The 5,000-nt window shown below is 51.2% G+C and overlaps 12 non-coding genes across 12 annotated transcripts; all 12 read right to left on the reverse strand.

The window, feature by feature from the left end:
- Positions 1-59: 59 nt before the first annotated feature.
- Positions 60-178, reverse strand: LOC129174949 (5S ribosomal RNA). Its single transcript, XR_008567920.1, has one exon. It is a non-coding gene; the product is annotated as a 5S ribosomal RNA (ribosomal RNA).
- A 300-nt stretch (positions 179-478) lies between these two features.
- Positions 479-597, reverse strand: LOC129175193 (5S ribosomal RNA). Its single transcript, XR_008568162.1, has one exon. It is a non-coding gene; the product is annotated as a 5S ribosomal RNA (ribosomal RNA).
- Positions 598-897: 300 nt separating this feature from the next.
- On the reverse strand, positions 898-1,016 carry LOC129175399 (5S ribosomal RNA). Its single transcript, XR_008568353.1, has one exon. It is a non-coding gene; the product is annotated as a 5S ribosomal RNA (ribosomal RNA).
- Positions 1,017-1,316: 300 nt separating this feature from the next.
- On the reverse strand, positions 1,317-1,435 carry LOC129175808 (5S ribosomal RNA). The gene has a single exon (XR_008568754.1). It is a non-coding gene; the product is annotated as a 5S ribosomal RNA (ribosomal RNA).
- A 300-nt stretch (positions 1,436-1,735) lies between these two features.
- On the reverse strand, positions 1,736-1,854 carry LOC129175809 (5S ribosomal RNA). Its single transcript, XR_008568755.1, has one exon. It is a non-coding gene; the product is annotated as a 5S ribosomal RNA (ribosomal RNA).
- A 300-nt stretch (positions 1,855-2,154) lies between these two features.
- On the reverse strand, positions 2,155-2,273 carry LOC129175812 (5S ribosomal RNA). Its single transcript, XR_008568757.1, has one exon. It is a non-coding gene; the product is annotated as a 5S ribosomal RNA (ribosomal RNA).
- A 300-nt stretch (positions 2,274-2,573) lies between these two features.
- On the reverse strand, positions 2,574-2,692 carry LOC129175064 (5S ribosomal RNA). Its single transcript, XR_008568034.1, has one exon. It is a non-coding gene; the product is annotated as a 5S ribosomal RNA (ribosomal RNA).
- Positions 2,693-2,992: 300 nt separating this feature from the next.
- Positions 2,993-3,111, reverse strand: LOC129174950 (5S ribosomal RNA). Its single transcript, XR_008567921.1, has one exon. It is a non-coding gene; the product is annotated as a 5S ribosomal RNA (ribosomal RNA).
- A 300-nt stretch (positions 3,112-3,411) lies between these two features.
- LOC129175065 (5S ribosomal RNA) lies at positions 3,412-3,530 on the reverse strand. Its single transcript, XR_008568035.1, has one exon. It is a non-coding gene; the product is annotated as a 5S ribosomal RNA (ribosomal RNA).
- A 300-nt stretch (positions 3,531-3,830) lies between these two features.
- LOC129175294 (5S ribosomal RNA) lies at positions 3,831-3,950 on the reverse strand. The gene has a single exon (XR_008568258.1). It is a non-coding gene; the product is annotated as a 5S ribosomal RNA (ribosomal RNA).
- Positions 3,951-4,250: 300 nt separating this feature from the next.
- On the reverse strand, positions 4,251-4,369 carry LOC129175066 (5S ribosomal RNA). The gene has a single exon (XR_008568036.1). It is a non-coding gene; the product is annotated as a 5S ribosomal RNA (ribosomal RNA).
- A 300-nt stretch (positions 4,370-4,669) lies between these two features.
- Positions 4,670-4,788, reverse strand: LOC129175813 (5S ribosomal RNA). The gene has a single exon (XR_008568758.1). It is a non-coding gene; the product is annotated as a 5S ribosomal RNA (ribosomal RNA).
- Positions 4,789-5,000: the final 212 nt, after the last annotated feature.

The raw sequence follows: 5,000 nt of genomic DNA on the forward strand, positions 1-5,000 counted from the left end.
GATGGCGTTTTCCAAGAGGTGGGAAACAGCGCCCTCTGCTGAAAGCCAAGAGCCTAAAAAGCTTACAGCACCTGGTATTCCCAGGCGGTCTCCCATCCAAGTACTCACCAGGCCCGCCCCTGCTTAGCTTCCGAGATCAGACGAGATCGGGCGTTCTCAGGGTAGTATGGCCGTAAGCCGGAAAGCTCTCTGAAAACTTTCCTTTTAAAGACGACACTGGTCAAACTGCGCTTCTGCAAACGGTCTCGGATGTGTGTGCACACTTTGCTGCTCGTATGGTTTTTCTGGCTGTTTTGTGCCACCGGTCGCAGCCACAGCCAGCCTGTAAGCCTGTTTGAACTTCACAGCAGAGAGAAAAACACTGTAGATGGATGTTCCTCCCATGAGGGCAAAATAAATACTCTTCCTCCATTCAAAGTGATGGCGTTTTCCAAGAGGTGGGAAACAGCGCCCTCTGCTGAAAGCCAAGAGCCTAAAAAGCTTTCAGCACCTGGTATTCCCAGGCGGTCTCCCATCCAAGTACTCACCAGGCCCGCCCCTGCTTAGCTTCCGAGATCGGACGAGATCGGGCGTTCTCAGGGTAGTATGGCCGTAAGCCGGAAAGCTCTCTGAAAACTTTCCTTTTAAAGACGACACTGGTCAAACTGCGCTTCTGCAAACGGTCTCGGATGTGTGTGCACACTTTGCTGCTCGTATGGTTTTTCTGGCTGTTTTGTGCCACCGGTCGCAGCCACAGCCAGCCTGTAAGCCTGTTTGAACTTCACAGCAGAGAGAAAAACACTGTAGATGGATGTTCCTCACATGAGGGCAAAATAAATACTCTTCCTCCATTCAAAGTGATGGCGTTTTCCAAGAAGTGGGAAACAGCGCCCTCTGCTGAAAGCCAAGAGCCTAAAAAGCTTACAGCACCTGGTATTCCCAGGCGGTCTCCCATCCAAGTACTAACCAGGCCCGCCCCTGCTTAGCTTCCGAGATCGGACGAGATCGGGCGTTCTCAGGGTAGTATGGCCGTAAGCCGGAAAGCTCTCTGAAAACTTTCCTTTTAAAGACGACACTGGTCAAACTGCGCTTCTGCAAACGGTCTCGGATGTGTGTGCACACTTTGCTGCTCGTATGGTTTTTCTGGCTGTTTTGTGCCACCGGTCGCAGCCACAGCCAGCCTGTAAGCCTGTTTGAACTTCACAGCAGAGAGAAAAACACTGTAGATGGATGTTCCTCACATGAGGGCAAAATAAATACTCTTCCTCCATTCAAAGTGATGGCGTTTTCCAAGAAGTGGGAAACAGCGCCCTCTGCTGAAAGCCAAGAGCCTAAAAAGCTTACAGCACCTGGTATTCCCAGGCGGTCTCCCATCCAAGTACTCACCAGGCCCGCCCCTGCTTAGCTTCCGAGATCGGACGAGATCGGGCGTTCTCAGGGTAGTATGGCCGTAAGCCGGAAAGCTCTCTGAAAACTTTCCTTTTAAAGACGACACTGGTCAAACTGCGCTTCTGCAAACGGTCTCGGATGTGTGTGCACACTTTGCTGCTCGTATGGTTTTTCTGGCTGTTTTGTGCCACCGGTCGCAGCCACAGCCAGCCTGTAAGCCTGTTTGAACTTCACAGCAGAGAGAAAAACACTGTAGATGGATGTTCCTCACATGAGGGCAAAATAAATACTCTTCCTCCATTCAAAGTGATGGCGTTTTCCAAGAAGTGGGAAACAGCGCCCTCTGCTGAAAGCCAAGAGCCTAAAAAGCTTACAGCACCTGGTATTCCCAGGCGGTCTCCCATCCAAGTACTCACCAGGCCCGCCCCTGCTTAGCTTCCGAGATCGGACGAGATCGGGCGTTCTCAGGGTAGTATGGCCGTAAGCCGGAAAGCTCTCTGAAAACTTTCCTTTTAAAGACGACACTGGTCAAACTGCGCTTCTGCAAACGGTCTCGGATGTGTGTGCACACTTTGCTGCTCGTATGGTTTTTCTGGCTGTTTTGTGCCACCGGTCGCAGCCACAGCCAGCCTGTAAGCCTGTTTGAACTTCACAGCAGAGAGAAAAACACTGTAGATGGATGTTCCTCACATGAGGGCAAAATAAATACTCTTCCTCCATTCAAAGTGATGGCGTTTTCCAAGAAGTGGGAAACAGCGCCCTCTGCTGAAAGCCAAGAGCCTAAAAAGCTTACAGCACCTGGTATTCCCAGGCGGTCTCCCATCCAAGTACTCACCAGGCCCGCCCCTGCTTAGCTTCCGAGATCGGACGAGATCGGGCGTTCTCAGGGTAGTATGGCCGTAAGCCGGAAAGCTCTCTGAAAACTTTCCTTTTAAAGACGACACTGGTCAAACTGCGCTTCTGCAAACGGTCTCGGATGTGTGTGCACACTTTGCTGCTCGTATGGTTTTTCTGGCTGTTTTGTGCCACCGGTCGCAGCCACAGCCAGCCTGTAAGCCTGTTTGAACTTCACAGCAGAGAGAAAAACACTGTAGATGGATGTTCCTCCCATGAGGGCAAAATAAATACTCTTCCTCCATTCAAAGTGATGGCGTTTTCCAAGAGGTGGGAAACAGCGCCCTCTGCTGAAAGCCAAGAGCCTAAAAAGCTTTCAGCACCTGGTATTCCCAGGCGGTCTCCCATCCAAGTACTAACCAGGCCCGCCCCTGCTTAGCTTCCGAGATCGGACGAGATCGGGCGTTCTCAGGGTAGTATGGCCGTAAGCCGGAAAGCTCTCTGAAAACTTTCCTTTTAAAGACGACACTGGTCAAACTGCGCTTCTGCAAACGGTCTCGGATGTGTGTGCACACTTTGCTGCTCGTATGGTTTTTCTGGCTGTTTTGTGCCACCGGTCGCAGCCACAGCCAGCCTGTAAGCCTGTTTGAACTTCACAGCAGAGAGAAAAACACTGTAGATGGATGTTCCTCACATGAGGGCAAAATAAATACTCTTCCTCCATTCAAAGTGACGGCGTTTTCCAAGAAGTGGGAAACAGCGCCCTCTGCTGAAAGCCAAGAGCCTAAAAAGCTTACAGCACCTGGTATTCCCAGGCGGTCTCCCATCCAAGTACTCACCAGGCCCGCCCCTGCTTAGCTTCCGAGATCAGACGAGATCGGGCGTTCTCAGGGTAGTATGGCCGTAAGCCGGAAAGCTCTCTGAAAACTTTCCTTTTAAAGACGACACTGGTCAAACTGCGCTTCTGCAAACGGTCTCGGATGTGTGTGCACACTTTGCTGCTCGTATGGTTTTTCTGGCTGTTTTGTGCCACCGGTCGCAGCCACAGCCAGCCTGTAAGCCTGTTTGAACTTCACAGCAGAGAGAAAAACACTGTAGATGGATGTTCCTCCCATGAGGGCAAAATAAATACTCTTCCTCCATTCAAAGTGATGGCGTTTTCCAAGAGGTGGGAAACAGCGCCCTCTGCTGAAAGCCAAGAGCCTAAAAAGCTTTCAGCACCTGGTATTCCCAGGCGGTCTCCCATCCAAGTACTAACCAGGCCCGCCCCTGCTTAGCTTCCGAGATCGGACGAGATCGGGCGTTCTCAGGGTAGTATGGCCGTAAGCCGGAAAGCTCTCTGAAAACTTTCCTTTTAAAGACGACACTGGTCAAACTGCGCTTCTGCAAACGGTCTCGGATGTGTGTGCACACTTTGCTGCTCGTATGGTTTTTCTGGCTGTTTTGTGCCACCGGTCGCAGCCACAGCCAGCCTGTAAGCCTGTTTGAACTTCACAGCAGAGAGAAAAACACTGTAGATGGATGTTCCTCACATGAGGGCAAAATAAATACTCTTCCTCCATTCAAAGTGATGGCGTTTTCCAAGAAGTGGGAAACAGCGCCCTCTGCTGAAAGCCAAGAGCCTAAAAAGCTTACAGCACCTGGTATTCCCAGGCGGTCTCCCATTCCAAGTACTCACCAGGCCCGCCCCTGCTTAGCTTCCGAGATCGGACGAGATCGGGCGTTCTCAGGGTAGTATGGCCGTAAGCCGGAAAGCTCTCTGAAAACTTTCCTTTTAAAGACGACACTGGTCAAACTGCGCTTCTGCAAACGGTCTCGGATGTGTGTGCACACTTTGCTGCTCGTATGGTTTTTCTGGCTGTTTTGTGCCACCGGTCGCAGCCACAGCCAGCCTGTAAGCCTGTTTGAACTTCACAGCAGAGAGAAAAACACTGTAGATGGATGTTCCTCACATGAGGGCAAAATAAATACTCTTCCTCCATTCAAAGTGATGGCGTTTTCCAAGAGGTGGGAAACAGCGCCCTCTGCTGAAAGCCAAGAGCCTAAAAAGCTTTCAGCACCTGGTATTCCCAGGCGGTCTCCCATCCAAGTACTAACCAGGCCCGCCCCTGCTTAGCTTCCGAGATCGGACGAGATCGGGCGTTCTCAGGGTAGTATGGCCGTAAGCCGGAAAGCTCTCTGAAAACTTTCCTTTTAAAGACGACACTGGTCAAACTGCGCTTCTGCAAACGGTCTCGGATGTGTGTGCACACTTTGCTGCTCGTATGGTTTTTCTGGCTGTTTTGTGCCACCGGTCGCAGCCACAGCCAGCCTGTAAGCCTGTTTGAACTTCACAGCAGAGAGAAAAACACTGTAGATGGATGTTCCTCACATGAGGGCAAAATAAATACTCTTCCTCCATTCAAAGTGATGGCGTTTTCCAAGAAGTGGGAAACAGCGCCCTCTGCTGAAAGCCAAGAGCCTAAAAAGCTTACAGCACCTGGTATTCCCAGGCGGTCTCCCATCCAAGTACTCACCAGGCCCGCCCCTGCTTAGCTTCCGAGATCGGACGAGATCGGGCGTTCTCAGGGTAGTATGGCCGTAAGCCGGAAAGCTCTCTGAAAACTTTCCTTTTAAAGACGACACTGGTCAAACTGCGCTTCTGCAAACGGTCTCGGATGTGTGTGCACACTTTGCTGCTCGTATGGTTTTTCTGGCTGTTTTGTGCCACCGGTCGCAGCCACAGCCAGCCTGTAAGCCTGTTTGAACTTCACAGCAGAGAGACAAATAGATGGATGTTCCTCACATGAGGGCAAAAT

Source organism: Dunckerocampus dactyliophorus, unplaced genomic scaffold (genome assembly GCF_027744805.1).
Source record: "Dunckerocampus dactyliophorus isolate RoL2022-P2 unplaced genomic scaffold, RoL_Ddac_1.1 HiC_scaffold_23, whole genome shotgun sequence".
In the NCBI taxonomy this organism is placed as follows: domain Eukaryota; kingdom Metazoa; phylum Chordata; class Actinopteri; order Syngnathiformes; family Syngnathidae; genus Dunckerocampus; species Dunckerocampus dactyliophorus.